Below are 23,212 nucleotides of genomic sequence, written 5' to 3'. Positions count from 1 at the left end.
AGGCTTGAGCTTTTTGATAAAGGCTCGAGATCTGGTAACTTTGGATTTTCTGAAGCGTCTTTTGGCATTCCAAGGCAGTTTCGGCTCGATCACTTTTGCAAGGGCTCGAGCACCTTGAGTTTAGGCTCAAGCATTAAGATCTAGGCTCGACCCTTTTTGCAATAGTTAATTTTCTTACTTTAGTTGGATTTGTGCTCGAGCCTTGGTACTTGAACTTCTCTAAAATCACCATTTTGTCTCCAAACTTATTTCAGATGACCGGCAACGACTCTATAATCTTCAATGTTAGTCTTTTCATCATAAAAACTCGGTTTTAACCATTTCTTTGGGAAAACACCTAAAAACATGAAATAAACATAAATCAATATAAAACTGAATAGAAGTATCACTTTAGGTCTTAACATATGCGTATTTAGGGGCTCAAATATGCAATATTCAGTGTTCATCACACCCCCAAACTTACATATTGCTAGTCTTTTAGCAATACAAAGCTAAAAAGCCACTTTCGTGGGAATCACGGTTGCATTTAGCTTATGCAACAAGCCTTTAAACCCCTAAGTTACCCCTAGTGGATGAGTTGTAGTCTCGTGAGGGTTTTCAGTGATGGTATCCACAAACATCTCAAATCAGTGCCTTATTTGCACGATAAACTCATTCAAACTTGTTTTCATATCATAATGTCCCAACAATACATCAATCAGTTAAATATAACAAGTGTAAGGAACTATATTAAACAGAAAAAATCTCAAACTCTCGATATCATATAAACAGCCATGGTCTCTATATGTCAGTTTAATTATATGTTTAACAATCCCGATCCCCAAAATCCTTTTTAATAGTGAACTCATAATTTTAAACATGTGGCTTGCTATCCATACTTATATCTGACTTATGCTATTCCTCAATTCACAAGTAAACCTTTCAAATTCGGATCCCTAAGGTATTTTTCCTAATTTTATACTTGTATACATTTATATCATTCATCACTTATTTTTTTTAACTCTTTTTTTTTTCAAAAAGGTACTGTGCAATGCTTAGGTCTATTAAGCTTTCTAAATCACTCATGTAACGAGTTTTCAGTCAATGGCTCCCAATCCAGATGGCTTTAGGGTATTAGGTGTCAAAACACCCCTGAGAATCTAAGTGTTCAAATAATCTACGCAACCTAAACCATTTATGTAATGAACCAATATTATTTTAGTACAGATATTCAAATGAACGATGTCTCAACACCTAAAAAAAAGTAGTATAATAACAAAGCTTGATATTTTTTGAAACAAGAGCAGAGACAGAAATTTTGATTTAGGCGAAACTAGTACTATGTAATTAAAATTTGAAATATATATAAATCAATCATAATGTAATTTCTTTATAATATTATTCTTAGTATGTATATATATTGAGAAAAATATAATCCAAAAAATGAGAAAAATACAACCTAAATAAACAGAGATGAAAAATTATATAAGAAAGAAAAAACATAGAGAAGAGGAAACAATAAGTTAAAGGGCAAATTGCATTTTAAAAAACTAAATAAAATAAATAAGCATAATCCATCAAATTAAGGGCAATTGTATCCAAACAACAATCACAACCTCCTTAGACCACCCCTGCAGCCACCCCCACATTACATAGTGCTATGATGCTTCTAAGTTGTTGATCTTTCCTACCCATGTCTATGGTAAGGTTAGTTTTTGCCTGAGCGCAGTTAATTACTGCTAGGTTCAATACTTGTTTTGTATTGATTTAATTTCATATCTGTTGGACCACTTTATGGACTTCTCTTGTCTCTCTCTCTTTTTCAGCCCAACCTCATTGGGCCGGGGGGCATACCATTCGTTATTCCCGTAATTATTTTCTTTTTTATGCAAATCCTTAATTACTGAAAAAAAATAGATACAACTTACAAAATCCCCAAAATTGAAAAGCAAAGGGTATAATTACACAAACTTAGGGCTCATCTAAACCATAAGTGAAGATCTAGCCACTCATGGAGGTGATAGATGGCATCTTTTTGGTCTCACAACCTATCTCTATGCCTAGCTTCATCCTCTTCTTCCTCACCTTGAGAGAAACCCTAGGGAGAGAATGTAGAAAAAGAGTTCCCAATTGTAGATCTAGAAATTCCCCTAAATATAATCCCAAGAACCTCCAACCCTATGTAAAATGAGCTTAATCTTGTATTTATAGGTGAATTTCAGGCCTTCATTATGGTCAGACCCCGTACACAAAGACACCTGATCGATTGCACCCTGAGCTCCCTTGCATCAAGGCTTATAATCTGAATTTCGCAACAGCTAGGCCCGCTCACTCAATCGAAGAAAAGCTCGATCCATCGGGCTCGATCGTTCGAGCCTTATCGAGCAGATTGCTTTTGTGGCCTCTTTTCCTTTCTGCCTCTTATCTCTTGCAGAGACTTCAAACAAGTTGTAATACCTTAGAATAAGCTTCGATGAGCCCTAATTACCTTGAGTCAGACATAAAGCAAATTATTACTAAGATGGGAGAATAAAGATAGACCAAGGTTCTATTATACCCAAGGTTAAGGGTTGAAATGCACATATTTCAGCACTTATCAAATTTCATTTGATTCATCTTTTGTATCACATTAGCCATGTAGGACAATGTGAACTTTAACTTTTACATTTGTGATCATTTTTTATTATTCTTTTATCCTTAACTTCCGCAGTTGTACTCGTGCTCAAGTCTTGCTGACTTCGTTTATGATTCCATTATTGTCTTAGAGATAGTATTCACCTCTAGTGACGTTTTCACTTGTATTCGCTTCCGCATTTGGACTCGATATCGGGTTTGGGTCTTCTTAATTAATGCACCGGATCTTGAGATTTGAGGCATTACAACATTAAAGTCGATCCTACCAGTTGCAACAACCACTGTAGAGTGGGCATTTTCTGTAAGGACCGTGCCTTCTTTTTTCCTTATCTGATTTTTCGTCATTCACATTTTTTTTATATTATTTATTTTAATTATTTAATTTTTTGATTTATTCTTTTTCTGCATTGCCATAGGGTTTTATTGCGCTCGAGGTAGGCTTCGTGTGATACCCCTCAATTCTAGAGCCACGGGTGATCAAGTCCGAGCACAGATTTGAGGGATACCAAACAATTAAGTATATAAACAAGCATGAGTACAAAATAATTTAAAGAATAAATAATTAAATAAGCTAAAAGAAATCTAAATAATAATCCTTAAAAAGTACATAATCTAATATTGCCAAAATCTCCAATATTATTACAACTCGGGAATCCAACTAGTGGACCCCTAATAATATCCCAGCTGAAAAATAAATAACTGAACTAAAAAGAAAAACCAAAGCTAAAACATAAGTAATAGTTCGACGTAGTCGGAGAGTGAGTGACTATCTCTGTTCAGCACGATCAATCAAGCTCTAAGACTATAACTGTCAAACACCTGAGAAAATAATAGTAGGTTAGGCCCACGAGCAAGTTCTATTTCATTACTATCAAAATGGAGACCCGATACGCTTGTACATCCTAAACAACTCAACAATAACTATATAGTCCATATATATATATACACACTAAGGGACTCTCACTGGACTATTAGGCAGTCTCAACCTGACTAGTAGGCAACATACAAAATGCACCTAAAGTGGGCATGAGTACCTAAACCTAACACGGTACACCTCTAACCATCATAGCCAGCTATGCATCCCACTGCATATACACTCTCTAACCATCGATCCTAAGACTCAAGCTCATATCGAGGTATTATAATTATATATTTAAAATCCATCCAAACCAAAGTAATGTCATTCAACTATTTGTTGACCTGACAGGAATATAAGCAGGACTTAACTTTTATAGCTAATCCGTTCCCTTATTTCAGAGTAGGTAGGACTTAGCGTTTTGAGCTAATCCATCCCTAGTATGCCACCGTCCCATACCGGTGCATACAATCCACAAATCTAATAAATTAATGAATTAAATAAGAATAAATTTAAATATCAATTAATCCTCAATAAGCATAATTAAATTATGTAAAATAACATAATCATATTATGTCGCTAATATATGATTAAAACTGTATAATCATTTTCAGAAAATTGCTAACATACAGAGAAGTAATTTAAATACTCCATCTCAATCAACAATATGCAACCTTATTTAATATTTCATATTGTTCCAGTTCCTAGCATTTTAGAGTTTTATAAAGCACTCTAGGATTCTAACTTGTCCTAAGAATTCATTTAAATACTCCATGGAAGCTCCCAAACTAAGTTTGTAACTTCATTATCCAATTACAGTAGCCAAAACCCGTCCAAAAACATAAAAAAATAAATAAATAAATAATGCATTCAGCAAAGGAGCCAGCTCCCTAAAAGAGGGAGCCGCCTCTTTTCCACAAGGAGCCAGCTCCCCCCTTAAGGGAGGCGCCTCTTAATGATGTAGAGTCGGCTCCCCACCATAGGGAGCCACCTCTTTGCAAAGGGATGCTGCCTCCCTTCAAAAGGGAGCTGGCTCTCCCCTGTAATCACCATCTGCTTCACCTCCGGCGACTTTCTGACTTTTTGATTGCCCTTGTTAAAGTCTCTAACCCTCTGTTCTAAGTTCCAGATAGTCCCAATTAATTATCCAAATCCTTTATGTATTAAACCACCCAATCAAAATAAGTATTCATGCAAGAAAACTTAAAATCAAACAATTACAAATTTGTTACTACACATACTATTTTAATCGAATCTAACATGCATAAAAGATTAATTTTACGTTTATTTACTCCTGGAATTCTTTTAGGCATGTAAAGAACACAAGTCAAAGAGAGAGAGTTAGATATAGAACTTGCCTTTAAGTTTCAGTTTGAAACCTTGCACCGTCGTCTCTGAGTTTTTCGACGACTTCTGACTACCATCAAACCTCCTACTGCTCTAGTTCAAACCACAAGCAATCATTTCCTTCCTCCTTCGTCCGATCTTTAATCTATGGCCAAAACCCTAACTGGTTCTCTCTGTTCTCGCAAAACTCTCTATTATTTTTCTCTGCCTCCACAGTTACGTGTGGTGGCTTCCCATGTGTGCGCACAAAATAATGTACAACACTTTGAGTTTGGAAATTAGTTTCAAGTGGGCACCATAATTTAAATTTATAAACCGATTAACACCTATACTATGTAGTATGAGCGAGAAGGGATCGTCCCAAGGGATTGAGGGTCGTCCAAGGTTGAGGAATCAAGATTAGGGTTAGTAGGTCGAGTGATTAAAATAGTGGTTGGTTGGTTGAATTAAACTATGTGCAAATTGAACTAAAGTAAACAATAATGCAATAAAGAGAATGAAAGAGAGAGAGAGAGATCTTGGGGTTTAGAGATCACCACTAAGCATACTTTTTTACACCTTTAATGAATGATTAATGAGGGGAAGAACATGTATTGCAACAGTGTGTGTGTGATTGTTTCAATAAGCATGGATGACAAATTAAGCATATATTATCTAAACAACATGGTGGATAGCACAACATATCAAATTAAGCCATTAATCCTTTCTTTAAGCTCACAATCCAATCACAGCACAGGGTTAGAGATATATGTTACTTGCTTTCATAAGTATGGAACATCAATAACAAGCATGGATTGTCCTCCCATTTAACAACTACACTACAACTAAGCTAATGACATGTAATTAAACTAATTAAACTAAGGGAGAGGTGCAATCCATCAAGAAATGAGTATGAACCATCAAATAAACCACAAGAACATGCCATTAAGCACTATGTCTTGACAATCTCTAGATCTATAGCATCAATACACATAGACATGCATCAATAACATAAGAAATAGAGACAAACACATGAACATCTATTCTAGCATAGATAGACATATGGATCGAATGAAATGATCAATTGGAAGCATTAAACCACATAAATCATTGAATAAACAAGATCTATATATATATAAGTGTCAAGACATGAATCACAATACAAATCCTCTCAAAAATACATAAATCAAGAAGTAGAAAGCATGCTCAGGGCTAACTCTAGCCCCAAGAGGATGTCTAGACACTTATGGATGATGTCCTCCAACTCTCAAGGGCAAGCTCCATGGAAGAAATCTGCTCCTTGGTTGATGAAGATCTCCAATGGTGTCTCTAGCCTCCTCATCTCCTTTGCTTCCTCACTAAGTATTATTTTTTCTAAGTATGTGTATATGTGTAATAGTGGCTCATATTCTTTATATTGATAGGTCAAAAATCACCCCAAATGAGTTAGGCTCGTACACCAATAATCCTCTAATGATTGGATATGAGACAACTTTTAATGAGTAGGAATTTGGATTTTTCTCGAGATTTGGGAAGTTCGATCGATCGAACTTGTGGTGAGATCGATCGAACATGACTAAGATCTATCGAATTGGAGTTAGATCGATCCTCAATGGCGGCGCCTTTTTGGATAAAAACAAATCTGAGATATTTTGAAGATATTTTTGGGAAAAGGACAAAAGTGGTTGGTAGAGTGGTACAACTGGATAAGATCTGGCATATGGATAAGGACAAGAAAGTTCGATCGATCAGAGAATGATGTTGGATAGATCGAACTTATGGGATCTCTAAAGGTTACATCATGGCCTGGATCTATCTTGAAGTGCTGAGATCGATGGAAATTAGATCGATCAAACTTTTCTTGAGATCGATCGAAGTTGCTGAAATCCCACATTTTGCTTCCTTTTGCTCTACTTCGCTCCTTTCTTTGATTCATCCCAGAATTGCTTCATTTCTGCTCTTATTTGGCTGAGTTAGCTTATTTTGGGGATAAGTACCTGAAAATGGAAATAACACGAAATCAATACAAAACGGGAAAATAAGATAGATAAAGATTCTAGAATACCTAAGCTTAAGGGGTTTAAATACGCACTTTTCAGTGCTTATCAATGTGAATAAGGTTCTAAAACTCTTGGCAAATGTAAAAAGGTATATTTATAGCCAAAAAAACTGTAACCTAATTTGAATTATACTAAGACAAGGAAAAGAAAATATAATTAAAATAAATATCTCTAAGTCTGCTAACCCACAACGTCCATTATTAATAATTAAAAATTAAATTAACCTTATATACATATATACACATATATATATGTATAACCCTCCATGGGTATTAACCGTACCCATTTAATTTCCCATCCAAGTAATCTATACTATCCAAGCCCATCCTTAAATTAAAAATAAACATTTAATTTAAACATTTAATTTAACTCCATATAAGCATATGATTTCAATTAAACAAATAAATCAATTTAAACAATTAATTCAATTCCACATAACCATATAATTCAATTAAAACAAATAAATCAATTAAACAATTAAAACAAATAAACAAATAGCCAAATAAACAAATGATGAAAATAAAATTGCAATAAAACAATAAAAGAAAAATACCGAGACTATCATTTTAAAATTAAGGGTATTACATTCTTCCCCCCTAACAAAAGGAATCCCGTCCTTGGAATTCGCTCTTACCTTCTTCCAATATTTCAAGAAACTGTGAGCAAATGATATCCTCCCGTTCCTAAGTAGACTCAGCCTTATTATGGTGAATCCACTGAACACGCACTAAAGGGATGACCTTATTACGAAGAATCTGATCCCTACGGTCGACAATACAATACGGTGGCTCCACATATGTTGCATCCGGCTGTAACTCAATCTCACCAACATTGATATGCTGATACCGATTGGCATCTCGTAGAAACATGAAACACATTGTGCACACGATCCAAATGATCCAGAAGTGCTAACCGATAAGTTACAGCTCCAACTTAATCCGTAATGATGAATGGACCAACAAACCGTGGTGACAACTTTCCTTTCTTCCCAAAGCACATTACTCATTTCATATGAGACACTTTGAGGAGAACCTGATCACCAACCTGAGATTCTAATGCACGAATACGATGATCTGCATAACTATTCTGCCTACTCTGGGCAGTGCGCATGCGATCCCTAATAAGAACGATCTTTTCGGAGGTAACCTTAATGAACTCAGGACCTAAAAATCTGCTCTCTCTAACCTCCATCCAACAAACAGGAGATCGACGTGGTTGGCTGTATAATGCCTTGAATGGTGCCATACCAATAGTTTTCTGGAAGCTATTAGTATACACAAACTCCACAATTGGCAAATAATTCTCCCAGTGGCCCTTGAAATCAAGAACACAAGAATGAAGCATATCCTCCATGATCTAATTAACCCTCTCGGTCTGTCCATCAGTCTGATGATTATAAGCAGTGCTAAGATGCAACTCTGTACCTAAAGCCTACTAAAAACTCTTCTAAAATCCTGACACAAAGCTTGAATCCCTGTCCAATATAATAGATAACAGAATACCATGTAACTTCACAATTTCTGTAATATAAAGTCTCGCCAACTGCTCCAAAGTGAAGTTAGTGCGAATAGGCAAGAAATGAGCTGATTTAGTCAACCTATCAACGATAACCCAAATAAAATTGTGATCTTTAAATGAATTAGGCAATCCCTCCACAAAATCCATAGAATTGCTCTCCGACTTCCACTCTGGTATAGGTAGTGGCTGTAGAGCTCCTGGCGGCCTCTGATGATTAGTCTTGACCATCTGACAAGTACTACACCGAGAGACAAAAATAGCAATGTCCTGTTTCATACCTACCCACCAAAACTGCCACTTCATATCCTGATACATTTTGTTTCCTCCTGGATGAACAGAAAACTCATAATGATGAGTCTCGGTCATCACGTCCTTCCTCAAATTGTCAACAAAAGGTACTACTAAATGCCCTTTGTACCTCAAACCTCCATCAGTCCTAACATAGTAAAATGGAACCTCCCCAGAAGCTATCTCTGCAACTTTGTCCATGCACTACTGATCCGTGAGTTATGCCTTCAAGACCTTGTGCATGATAGAAGGTGTAACTACCATGCAAGCTATAAAAGCATCAGACAACTCATCAACTGTCTTCAAAGCATTCCACTCAGTGGTGAATAAAGCAAAAAGACTCACATAGGGTCGACGACTAAGTGCATCTGCCATCACATTCGCTTTCCCTGGATGGTACTGTATAGAGAAATGATAGTCTTTTACAAACTCTAACCATCTGCGTTGTCTCATATTCAGCTCCCCCTAAGTGAACAAATACTGCAGACTTTTGTGATCACTAAATAATCAGAAAGACTCGCCCAATAGATAATGCCTCCAAATACGTAAGGCAAAGATAACAGCTACCAACTCCAAATCATATGTTGGATAATTAAGCTCATGAGGCTTAAGCTTACGAGATCCATATGAAATTGGTCGTTCCTCCTGCATCAAAACACACCCAAGACCTTGCAAAGAAGCATCTGTGTAAACAAGATACTCTATCCCACTCTGTGGAGTAGACAGAACCGGTGCAAAAGTCAACTTGCTCTTTAGCTCATCAAAAGCTTTCTGACAGTGTTCATCCCATACGAACCGTACACCCTTCTTAGTTAAGTAAGTAAGTAGTCCCGCTATCTTCGAGAACCCTTGAATGAATCTACGATAGTATCTCGCCAATCCTAGAAAACTCTGAATCTCTGTAGGTGAAGTAGGCTGTCCCCACTCTACCACTGCTAATACCTTGGCTGGATCTACCGCTATTCCTCTTTCTGACACTACATAACCCAGAAACTTTACCTCCTGCTACCAAAATTCACATTTCTTGAATTTAGCATATAACTAGTGTTCATGAAGCATCTGTAACACTGTGCGTAGATGTCTAACATGATTATCCTCTGACTTGGAATAAATCAGAATATCATCAATAAAGACGATGACAAACTGATCTAAGTAAGCCCTGAAGACTCTGTTTATTAAATACATAAAGACTACTAGTGCATTAGTCAATCCGAAAGGCATGACACGAAACTTATAAGAACCATATCTAGTGAGAAACGTTGTGCTAGGAACATCTTGCTCCCTAACCCGAAGTTGATGATATCCAAAACACAGATCAATCTTTAAGAAATTTGTAGCTCCCTTCAACTGGTCAAAAAGATCATCTATCCTGGGTAAAGGGTACTTGTTCTAAATAGTAACCTTGTTTAACTCCCCTATAATCTATATATAAGCGAAGTGAACCATCCTTCTTCTTCACAAACAAAACTGGTGCTCCCCAGGGTAAAGTACTCCTGCAAAGAAAACCCTGGCTGAGTAATTGTTGAATCTGATCCCTCAACTCACGCATCTTTACTGGTGCCATCCTGTATGGTGCTCTAACAATAAGCATAGTACCTGGAGCTAAGTCAATAACAAAGTCTATCTCGCGACTAAGTGGTAACCCTAGAATCTCTTGAAAAACATCCAAGAATCCCTGTACAACTGGTATGCTATCTAGTGACATAGTAATCTCCTCCTCAGTCTCCTCCTCCACATAAAATAAGTAAGTACTAGAAACCCCATTAGAATGTGGTATAGCAACGACATACATATCCTGGCTAGGTATAGTAAAAATAATAGACCTATCATAACAATTAACTTGGGCATGGTAGTGAGATAACCAATCCATCCTAAGTATCACATCGTAAGTGTGCATGTCCAGGACCAATAGATTGGCTATAAATCTGAGTCTACCAATATCTAGTATCACAGGCCCATCACTCTCATGTAAAATGGCGGTATTGCCTAAAGGTGTCGATATACCATGAGGTCTATCGCATAATCGCATCGTCATCCCAGATAATACAACAAAAGACACGAATGAATGTGTAGCACCCGTATTAAATAAAACACGACCATTTATACTATGTATAAGAAACATACCCTCAACAACCTGAGGTGCCTGAACATCCTGTAGCATAGGGTTGAACACCCTACCATAATGCAACTGTTGTGGTGCTTGTCCCTGAGGCTGTAGCAGTGCTTGTAAAGCCGGATATGTTTGTCCCTGAATCCGTGGAATCTGTGAAGCGAGTAAAGGTACTGGTGCCCTCTGTCCTTGCTGCACATGCTATCCGTGTCCCTGTCCTACTTTAGAACACTGCCTAGAAGTATGACCAAACTTTCCACAAGTATAACAACTACCCTGAAAAGTGCCAAATGGCCTCCTCTCTCAGTTAGCCTATGGCTGACCCTATCCTGCCTATAGTCCCCCATCCTGCTGCCTCTAAACAGGTGCCCTATTCTTGTGAGTATCAGAACCACCCTTGTACTTCTTCTAAGGCTGTTGTCCCTGGAATTTGCCCTTGTCATTGTGCCGGTGCCCATTGTCATTCCCTTTCTTAGCTAACTGATTAGCAGAGTCTTTGTCACCCCGCTTGTCATTCCTACCCTGTTTGAAGTCCACGGTCAACTGATACTGCTGTAGAGCAGCGTCTACCACCTGAGCATAAGTAGTATAGGCTGGACTACCTGCAATAGCTCACTTAATAGACCATATAAGTCCCTTAACGAAACTATTACATTTCTTCTCCTCTGTATCCACCTCCTCTGGAGTAAAAAGAGATAAGCGCGTGAACTGCTGCTCATACTCTGCCACCGTCATTTTCCCCTGATCAAGATTAAGGAACTCTGTCTTCATAGCTGTCCTAACCACATATGAAAAATAGTTCTCATTGAAGCGAGCACTGAACTGATCATAAGTCAATGAAGTCTTCTCCTCTGTGGTAGTAACTGACTCCCAACACTGGAGTGCATCTTTGACAAGCATGAAAGTAGCAAGCGTCTGCTTCTGAACATCCGTGCACTGAACCATTCGAAGATGTTGCTCAATATCCTTCTTCCACTTATGAGTTGTTTTCGCATCGATGAAGCCTGTGAACTCAGGTGAGCTCCCCTTTATGAAAGAACTCCTAACATTTTCCTAAGGATCAGTATGAACCACTGGTGCTGGGATTGGTGCCTGCTAAACCTGTGGCTGATTCCGAAGTGCAGCTGTTACACCTGCTTCTATAGCCCGAGCAATGAGGTCAATAAGATAAGGAGGATACTCTGGATCTTTGCCCTGATTATAGCCTTAATCCTGAGATTCCTGAGTCTGCTGAACTTCCTCCTACTTTACGTGCAATTGACCATCGTCATCTTGAAACCCAGGTAATTGCTGCTCTTCCTCCATTTGCTGATGCTGTAGGAGATATTGCAGCCTACGTGCTACTCTCCTTTGCCGTTTGTTTCCTTCCATGTTTTGTCCTCTTCTAGCATTAACCATACTGTTAACATAAAAAGATAGACATCAGTACGATTTAAACAGACCGTAAAGGAATACAATGAATCCTAAACTTAAGTTCTAAATAAGAGAATACGCTACGCGGAAGTCTAATTATGAATAGAAACACTGAACCTGGAGTGCTCTGATACCAACTGTGATATCCCTCAATTCTAGAGCCACAGGTGATCAAGTCCGAGCATAGATTCGAGTGATACCAAACAATTAAGTATATAAACAAGCATGAGTACAAAATAATTTAAAGAATAAATAATTAAATAAGCTTAAAGAAATCTAAATAATAATCCTTAAAAGGTACATAATCCAATATTGCCAAAATCTCTAATATTATTATAATTCGGGAATCCATCTAGTGGACCCCTAATAATATCCCAGTTAGAAAATAAATAACTGAACTAGAAAGAAAAACCAAAACTAAAACATAAGTAATAGTCGTACGTAGTCGGAGGAGTGAATGATTGTCTTTGCTTAGCATGATCAATCAAGCTCTAAGACTGAACTGTCGAACACCTGAGAAAATAATAGTGGGTCAGGCCCACGAGCAAGTTCTACTCTACTACAATCCAAACAGAAACCCGATACACATGTACATCCTAGACAACTCAACAATAACTATATAGTCAATATATATATATACACACTAAAGGACTCTCACTGGACTACTAAGCGGTCTTAACCTGACTAGTAGGCAACATGCAAAACACACCTGAAGTGGGCATGAGTACCTAGACTTAACAGGGTACACCTCTAACCATCATAGCCAGCTATGCATTCCACTGCATGTACGCTGCCTAACCGTCGATCCTGAGACTCAAGCTCATATCGAGGTATCATAATTATATATTTAAAATCCATCCAAACCAAAATAATGTTATTCAACTATTTGTTGACCTGGCATGAATATAAGTAGGACTTAACTTTTATAGTTAATCCGTTCCCTTATTTTAGAGTAGGTAGGACTTAGCATTTTGAGCTAATCCATTGATCGGTTGGTCAATTAAACATCAACCTTCGCAATAGCACGAATCATTGTAAAATAGGGCTATTGGTCGGGTAAGTCGAACCACTGGGACTGCGATAGTCTTAAGGCAACCTAAGTATCTAGAGTTATTTAAGAATGATAAGGTGTAATAAGGAGTTGTTGATTGGTTTGTCACTAAGCTAGTAATTGAAGTGTGCATAAAACAAGAATGCTAGTAAATGTAAAGGAAGGAGATCTAGGTAGAGAGGGCTAGGGAAGTGAATCCACTACCTATCCATAAGCATGTTAATACATGATTTACTTGGGGAATAATATATACACATAACCATGAAATGCAACAACATAAAATTGCTACATTACCTTCAAGAATTTTTATGAAATCAATAGGCAAGAATAACTTATCAAAGTATTGCATGTTTTGGTTACCTAAACTAGGTTGCAACCTTAGACATACTCACTAAGCATAGAGTTATCAAGCCCTTAATCACATAGTAGAAGCACATGACATTAGGAATCAAGAATAATCTATCAAAAGAGAACCCTAAGCTATAGACTATCAAATTTCCCAAGCATCATGCCAATAAAAACATTTCCATAAACTCATCTTCATTGTCACTATGAAAATGGAAGCAAAATAATCATAAGAGGAGACAATCTTAAGACAAGATCTTAAACTCAAAATGATCATTAATAGACATTGAAGCTCTTCACATCAAATAAAGCTCTAGTTCATGGAAAGGTCATATATATACATTACATCCCCAAATGTAAATCAAAAACAAGACATGCTTACAAGAAGGAGTTTCATCACCTCTCTAGAAGGGAGTTAGTTACCCATTGATGCACTAGAGGAAGGAGGAAGCAAAGCCTTGACCTCCATTTTCGAGCTCCCCTCTTCTAGCTCCAAGAACACACCTTTCTTGCTCTCTTCTCTCTCCTCTATCTTGTAAAAATGAAGCTTAATGTATTGTGTGGCTTCCCTCTCTTATCTTCTAGAGATAAGGCTCAAAAAATCCCCACCAACCAACATCTCCAACCAACCATTAAAGAGGGAAATTAGAATTGAGGAACCCAAGATGCAAGTGGCTGAAAATGGGCTATTTACGGATGCAATTCTGCCCTAATTTCGAGCACTCGAAATAAGGGCTCGAGCACTCGAAATTGGAGCAGAATGCTCCATTCTTGCCTTGCTCCGCCCAGACCTACTTCGGTTAAATAGCCATAACTTTGCGCTCCAAACTCCGAATGATGAACTGCTTAAAGATTTGGAGAGCTGGTTCAGAGCTTTAAAAACTTCATGTTTTGATGAAGACCCAAATCTCAAGTCTGGTTGGTCGAAAATGGGGAGAAAGGCAGTACTTTAGTGCTGCCAGGCAGTTCTGCGCACCTCTGGTAACAAGGCCATAACTCTCTGCTCCGAGCTCCGAATGATGAACCGTTTGAAGATTTAGAAAGCTAATTCAGAGCTCTAAATCTTTCATGTTATGATGGAAGTCCAGTTCTTGAGCTTTCTAGGTCAAAATGGCAAGCAAAGTCCTGACTCCACTGCTGATCTCGTGAAGCAATCTGCCCGAATTTCGAGCACTCGAAATAAGGCCTCGAGCACTCAAAAATTGGCCAGAATGCCCTATGCTTGGTTTGCTCCGCCCGGACCTACTTTGGTAAAATGGCCATAACTTTGCGTTATGAACTCCAAATGATGAACCGTTTGAAGATTTCGAAAGATAATTCAGAGCTCTAAAAACTTCATGTTTTGGTGGAGATCCAATTCTCAAGGATGGTTGGTCGAAAATGAAGATCAAGGCAGAATTTCATTGCTGCCAGGCAGTTCTGCGCACCTCTGGTAACAAGGCCATAACTCTCTGATCTGAACTCCGAATGACAAACCGCTTGAAGATTTAGAAAGCTGATTCAGAGCTCTAAATCTTTCATGTTATGATTGAAGTCCAGTTCTTGAGTTTGATAGGTCAAAATGGTGAACAAAGTTCGGGCTTCACTGCTGCCAGAATTTCAGAATTGGCACCTTTGATGTTCAAAACTCCACAAAGCATCCTTCTTGCTTCTTTTTGGCCAATGGACCTAAAAATGTGCAAAAACATACAATTGGAGATAATCTATATAAAATACACAAATAAAGAACTTAACTGATGCAATTTAGGGCGCTTGAATATACAATATTCGGCGCTTATCATCCATCCCTAGTATGCCACCGTCCCAGACCGGTGCATATAATCCACAAATCCAATAAATTGATGAATTAATTAATAATAAATTTAAACATCAATTAATCCACAATAAGTATAATTAAAATATGTAAAATAACATAATCATATTATGCTGCTAATATATGATTAAAACTGTATAATCATTTTTAGAAAATTGCTAACATACAGAGAAGCAATTTAAATACTCCATCTCAATCAACAATACGCAAACTTATTTAATATTTCATATTATTCCAGTTCCTTGCATTTTAGAGTTTTATTAAGCACTCTGGGATTCCAACTTGTCCTAAGAATTCATTTAAATACTCCATGGATGCTCCCATGGAACCTCATTATCCAATTACAGTAGCTAAAACTCATCCAAAAACATATATAAAAAAATAAAAAAAAAAAAAAAAATACATTTTGCAAAGGAGCCGGCTCACTAAAAGAGGGAGCCGTCTCTTTTCCACAAGGAGCCGGCTCCCCCCTTAATGGAGCCGCCTCCCAATGATGTAGAGCCGGCTCCCCACCATGGGGAGTCGCCTCTTTGCAAAGGGGAGCTGCCTCCCTTCAAAAGAGAGCCGGCTCTCCCCCTGTAATCACCATCTACTTCACCTCTGGCGACTTTCTAACTTTCCGATTGCCCTTGTTAAGGTCTCTAACCCTTTGTTCTAAGTTCCAGATAGTCCCAATTAATTATCCAAATCCTTTATGTATTAAACAACCCAATCAAAACAAGTATTCATGCAAAAAAAACTTAAAATCCAGCAATTACAAATTTGTTAATACACATACTGTTTTAATTGAATCTAACATGCATAAAAGATTAATTTTACGTTTATTTACTCCTAGAATTGTTTTAGGCTTGTAAAGAACACAAGTCAAAGGGAGAGAGTTAGATATAGAACTTGCCTTTAAGTTTCAGTTTGAAACCTTGCACTGTCGTCACTGAGTTTTCCGATGACTTTTGACTACCGTCAAAGCTCCTACTGCTCTGGTTGAAACCCACAAGCAATCATTTCCTTCCTCCTTTGTCCGACCTTTAATCTATGGCCGAAACCCTAACTGGTTCTCTCTGTTCTCTCAAAACTCTCTATTATTTCTCTCTACCTCAACTGTTATGTGAATAGGGTTCTAAAACCCTTGGCAGATGTAAAAAGGTATATTTATAGCCAAAATAACTGTAACCTAATTCGAATTATACTAAGACAAGGAAAAGAAAATATAATTAAAATAAATATCTTTAAGTCTACTAACCCACAACGTCCATTATTAATAATTAATAATTAAATTAATCTTATATACATATATACCCATATATATATGTATAACCCTCCATGGGTATTAACCGTACCCATTTAATCTCCCATCTAAGTAATCTATACTATCCAAGCCTATCCTTAAATTAAAAATAAACATTTAATTTAAACATTCAATTTAACTCCACATAAGCATATGATTTCAATTAAACAAATAAATCAATTTAAACAATTAATTCAATTCCACATAAGCATATAATTCAATTAAAATAAATAAATTAATTAAACAATTAAAACAAATAAACAAATAGCCAAATAAACAAATAATGAAAATAAAATTGCAATAAAACCATAAAAGAAAAGTATCGAGACTATCTTTTAAAATTAGGGGTATTACACTTCGGTGCCCGGAAATGATTTCCAACACCACGTGCATTGCATTATATTTTCTTTTACAGTCTGCGTATGTCTTAATTTCGTTGAAAAGTATGTTCGTTTATTTTTATTTTCCAGCGGTATGGATGTATGGTTTCTTCGGAAATATTTTTGTTTTTCGGGGTACTTTGTGTAATTATATTTTTGAGATATTTTGTCTTAGGGAATTCCATGCAATTACTTTTGCTACATATTTAGAGGATGGACTATGTTTCAAATAGGGGAAAAAAAGAGTGACAAGTGTCACTCTCCCATTGGACCATTTGTTGACTTACATTTGGATACACTGGGAAGCCTAGGATGGTGACAAGTGTAAGGCTTGGATCAAACTTTGTGAGGAGGCCTAGATGGGTGACAAGTGGAGGGTGGATGTGTGTGTGTAAGAGAGGTATTATTTGTTTGTGTGTGTGTCTTTGGCTAACAAATCTTAGAGTTAGTAGGAAAAGATGGGATTTTCCAACCTCCTCCCAGAGCCACCATTGAAGCACCTTGAAACCTTCTTCACCATTTTCAGAATTCGAACCCCTTCCCATAGGAATTTGATCTTCCACTTTGAAGATCAAATCTTCCTCTCTTCTTGATCTAGAACACCTTCTCACAGTTTTTCCTATATTTATACTCTTGTTGTTTCTTGCTTCTTTTGTTGTTGATACAAATTGTATGCATGTAAATTGAAGTTATAGGGCTATATTAGATGATTATTGATTAAATCCAACCTAGAGTTTCATTTTCCCACAAATCTTATATGTGATTATTCTCTTATGTTGTTGTTATTGTTTTATATACTAGAAGTTGGAAATCTTGTGTTGTTTTGTTGTTGTTATTAATTGTGTTGTGATATTTGACTATGTCATTGTTAAGTTAGGGATTTAATGAATACCATGTTAGCATGAGAAAAATCTCTATGTTGATTACCTTGTAATTGTGTTGTATTAATCTTGTTTTATTTGGTGTAGATTTGAAATCACATGATTTGGTTAGTGTAACTTTAGAGATTTTATTTAATAATTGCCAATGATTTAATTGTGTAATTAACCCTATGTTGTTATTAAATTCATGGATTTGAAACTTATTTCATACTAGCTTAAGTTGATTTCATATATTGATAATGTTGTAGTGACTTGAAATGATATTCATTGAGAACTTGAGATTTCAAATTCCATTGTAGTTGAGGACTTAGGTCATGAATTGTGTGAATTTATGTTTGGTTATGCATGTTAAGTGGTTAAGTGCATTTTATACTTAGTATACATTGTTTACAATTTGTTGATTTTGGAAACTTGAGACGTCGTTGTCTTGATTATAGTTAGAGTACGGCTCTAATACGGGAGATATGAGTTCTCCCAACACGTTCGCACTATGGTAGTTCCCAGCGGGGTAGTAACTTAAAATAGCTATTACATGTTTGGATTTAATTCGACATGATTTCCAAGTATATCCACATTGTTTGATTTCACATTTCGTTTGAAGTTGATAACATCAAATCATTATAACTTGTTGTTTTGTATTGGCTATTCCAATTTTGTTTAAATTAAGTCGTTGTAACTTACTGTTTTGTATTGGTTATTCCAATGTTGTTTAATTGCTTCACTTATTGTGGTTTATGTTTAAAATGTTCTAAGGTAACTTAGGATAATCCATTAGTACCACTTTGAACATAAACGTTAGGTGGCATGCACCATATGTAACCGTTTATATTACGTTGCAAAGAACCGTTGAAACTTTAGGGTATACGCATGTGCTTCTTCCTACGAGTAATGTAAGTTACTCCCCCTAGTTGTTTCGATCTTTTTCAGGAAATGAGACCTTGTTTTTGGATTCTCATCATCCTTAACTTGGCTTGGTTGCAATTAGATATCTTTTGTGTACATTATCATACAAGTGTTAGCAAGTTTTTGTTTATCTTTAGTTAATTGTAAAGTGTAACTTGTTTAAAAGTATGGTATGCTTCCTTTCAGCAAAGTAATATTTATTCAAGCACTTTATTTTGATGTAGTTTCAACACATATGTAATGTGGCCAAGGACCAAACATTTTTATATAATGGAATGTATGCAAATTTTCAGCCTATTTTAACTTCAGTCACATAGTTTCTGTTGGGGGCATTTTTGTCATTTTGCATTATTTTCCAAATTTGGTTTGGACCGTGGTTGATCAGAAAACATGATTTTTTTTTTGGGGGAGTTACTTCACAAACTTTTTCCAAAAAATCTCATCTTGGCCCTCAAAAACCCACTTTTTCTAAAAAAATCCTTGCTGGCAGAAAGCTTTTTGTGCTGCGTAGTTCATCTGATCGGGTGGATGGATCTTCTAACCGATTAGATGGCCTTCAACAACCTTGCTTCCCTTCTATTTTGCCATCTAATTGGTTAGATGAATCATCTAACCGGTTATATGGTCTTGTGTTGCTTTCTTTTGACCTTTTTCTTCCGTTACTCATACCTTCTTTGTCCGAACTCCAAATCAAGTGATTCTTGAGTCTAAATTTATTAATTTTTCATTTTCTATCCAATGGTGTGCATAGAAGCATCCATTTCAATGTGAAAGTACCATTTTACCCCTCTTGGTTCATTTTGTCCATTTTTAAAACCTAGCTTCCGTATTTGTTTTCTTTGGATTCCGTGAGTTCTAGGAAGTCACTTTGGCGTCTTAAAGATGATATGCATCTCCAGAGACCGTATCTCTTTCATTGCTTCCGCATTTAGAATCCGTTATCAGGTCAGTTTCGGGTTACTCGTTGACGTACCGGGTTTTGAAAAACTTGGGCCGTCACATTTTCTGCTATGAAAAATCGTAAAGAATCAATTACGCCACAAAATAGGAGATGAATGGATGAGTGATAGTTTGATAATGTATATTGAAAAAGATATATATCTATTGGTATTAAGAATGAAGTTATCATACGATGTTTTCAAGATATTAAATATCGTTAAGGACAACTATAAATTTACTGAATAAAATTATCAATGAAAGTTAAAGTTCTTTTACCAATTACGATAGTTTGAATTTTTTTTTTATCTTAATATTGTTGTTATAAGATGCCGTCCACCCACACGGGCACATAATTATCTGAGTCTAACCTAACTAATGTATAAAAAGATGTCATATTGTTTACTAAAATTTGTGGACTAATAATGTGAAATTATTTACTGCCATATTGATCTCACCATATTCATTTTCATTTCTTTTCTCTTTCTTTGTTTTGATAGGTAAGACATCAAATGCATTACAGTAAGTAAAATCACTAGAAGTTGTTCATGTCTAAACTGAAATCAAGTGCATTACAGTTAGTAAAATCAAAACATGTAAAATTTTGGGAGGTAAACACCAACGTAATCGTTGGAAAGGATTGAAGTTGAATCTACAAACTGCTGATGTCATTTCCAAATAATAGGCAAGTGTTAATTTTTAAACTTTCCTTCTATTATGCCTTCAAATTTTGAACTTATCATTATTAAAGTTCATAGATTATATTGGTACCCAAAATTCCAAATCAATGTTCGACACTTAGGGTAATTATATTCAGATATCTGCCAAATTAGCAAAATTCTGCTAGAATATCCTTCTGGGAAATGGATGATTTATATGCAATATAAATGTATTTTTTGGAAAACTATTTAGATGAAAGTTTGGATTTTTTATTGTCAAACGGTATATTTCCGTGAATTATTCATTGTGTATTTCTTCTTCTCCAATATGGAGGATATATAACAAAGTAATTTACACGATACAAGAAACTTCCTAAACTAAATAATCCTAAAAAATAAATTACAATATATCAGTCAACTATCCTAATTATAACAATTAATTACCAAATCAAATTAGGAGAATTTACATAAATACATTAGGAAATATAGCTTATGCTGACACTCCCCCTCAAGTTGAGCATGATAGATATCTATGCTCAACTTGCTAATTACACCATGGAATGCCCTTCTTAGAACTGCCTTCATGAGTACATCAGCCAACTAATCTTTGGACAGAACAAATGGAAATTGTATAACTTTTCGATCAAGATTCTCTTTAATAAATAACGATCAACTTCAACATGTTTTGTACGGTCATGTTGATCTGAATTATGTGCAATTTCAATAGCTACCTTATTATCACAATGCAGACTCATCAGTTTCTCATAATCAATCCCTAAATCTTGTAATACATGTTTGATCAATAGCAATTTGCACACACTAGGAGCCATACCTCAAAATTCAGCTTCCATACTTGATCTAGAAACCACCTTCTGCTTGTTACTTCTCTAAGTGACAAGATTACCTTCCACAAAAGTAAAGTAACCCGATATGGACCACTGACTCCCTTCCCAATTAGAATCTGTATATCCTTCAATTCCATGGACCCCATTATTAGAGAATAGCAATCCTCTTCCTGGTGTACTCTTCAAATACTTCAAAATCCAATACACTGCATTTATATGTTCTTCACTCGGCGTACATATGAACTGGCACACCACACTTACTGCATAGGCTATGTCCGACCTAATTTGTGACAAATAGATTAGTCTCCCAACTAACCGTTGATAACGTCCCTTGTCAATTAGGACCTAATCCACAGACTCTCCAAGCTTGTAATTCATCTCTATAAGTGTCTCTACAAGTTTTGCAGGATAACATTCCAGTCTTAGTTAAAAGATCTAGCACATGTTTATGTTGTAATAGGGAAATTTCAGCCCTCGATTTTGAGACCTCAATTCCTAAGAAGTACTTGAGTTGACCGAGATCTTTCATTTCAAATTTTGTTGCCAAGTACTTTTGTAATGCTTTTCTCTCACCCGAATCATCTCCTGTCAAGACCATATCATCTACATATACAATTAATGTTGTATCTTCCCCTCTTTTTGTGTTTTATAAACAAAGTGTGATCCGAATTACTTTGTTTATAGCCAAATTCTTTCATTGTGGATGAGAACCTTCCGAACCAAGCCCAGGGTGACTGCTTAGACCATATAATGCCATCTTCAATTTACATACTTCAGTTCGATACATGATTTGTGTTTAGCTCCAGGGGGTAACTCCATGTAGACTTCTTCCTCTAAATCTTCATTAAGGAAAGCATTCTTGACGTCGAATTGTTGCAAAGGCCAATCTTAATTTGCTGTTATGGATATAAGAATGCGGATGGTATTAATTTTGGCAACCAGAGCAAAAGTCTATTGATAATCAACTCCGTAATTATGTGTATATTCCTTCGCAACTAACCTCGCTTTGTACCTATCAATACTACCATCAACCTTGAGTTTCACTGTGAGCACTTATCTAAACCCAATCATCTTTTTCCCTTTGGGTAATGGACAAAGTTCCCAAGTGTTATTCCTCTAAAAAACCTCCATTTCTCCATTCATTGCCCTGGTCCACTTTGGATCTGCCAATGCATCCTGCACACTACTAGGAATAAACACAGTGGACAATTGATTAACAGAAAATGCAAACGATTCTGACAACCTATGAGGGGAAACATAATTACTAATTGAGTACTTAGTCTTGGCTTTGGGATCGGGTTCATATTATTTCTTCGGTACTCCCCTATTTGACCTGTGTGGATATTTATTGGTTACATCTTTTGCATGGACAGGAAATTCATTAGATTCATCAAGAATGGGATTCGAGGTTACCTAAGGAAGAACATTCTGGGTTAATCCTTCGGTTAATGGTGCAAAAGTGTGCAACTCCAGAAACAAAGGGGGTTCATTGCTGGAAAAACACGGATCTGTGCACAATTCCTGGTCAGCGTCGCGACCTTAATTATTAGGCGCCACGGCGCTCGGGCGTGTTTCCTCAAACACTTCAAAACATCCCCCATATTCCTCCAATTCGAATAATTCCTTTCCACCATCTTTATTTTCTTTACTATGACTCTCCCCCTAAATAGAAGACCCAGAAACTCCCCCTGAATAGTACGGTTCCAATTCATAAAACGAAGCATCCAAGGTCACATGTAACTTCTGAGTTTGAGGATCATAACACCGATATCCCTTCTGAAATTCTGAGTAACCTACAAATTGACACACCATATTTTACATAGATCAAGTTTATTCTGTAAGACTTTAGGCACGTGAACATAGACTGTACATCCAAATACTTGTGGTTCAAGATTCGGAAGATGAGGAACGGAAAACAACGATTGCATCT

This window comes from Cornus florida, unplaced genomic scaffold, assembly GCF_030987335.1.
Source record: "Cornus florida cultivar Cherokee Brave unplaced genomic scaffold, ASM3098733v1 CherokeeBrave_3.0.0_Hap2_Chr02, whole genome shotgun sequence".
NCBI lineage: Eukaryota > Viridiplantae > Streptophyta > Magnoliopsida > Cornales > Cornaceae > Cornus > Cornus florida.
The sequence above is the reverse complement of the archived record's forward strand: the minus strand, read 5'-3'. Positions refer to the sequence as shown.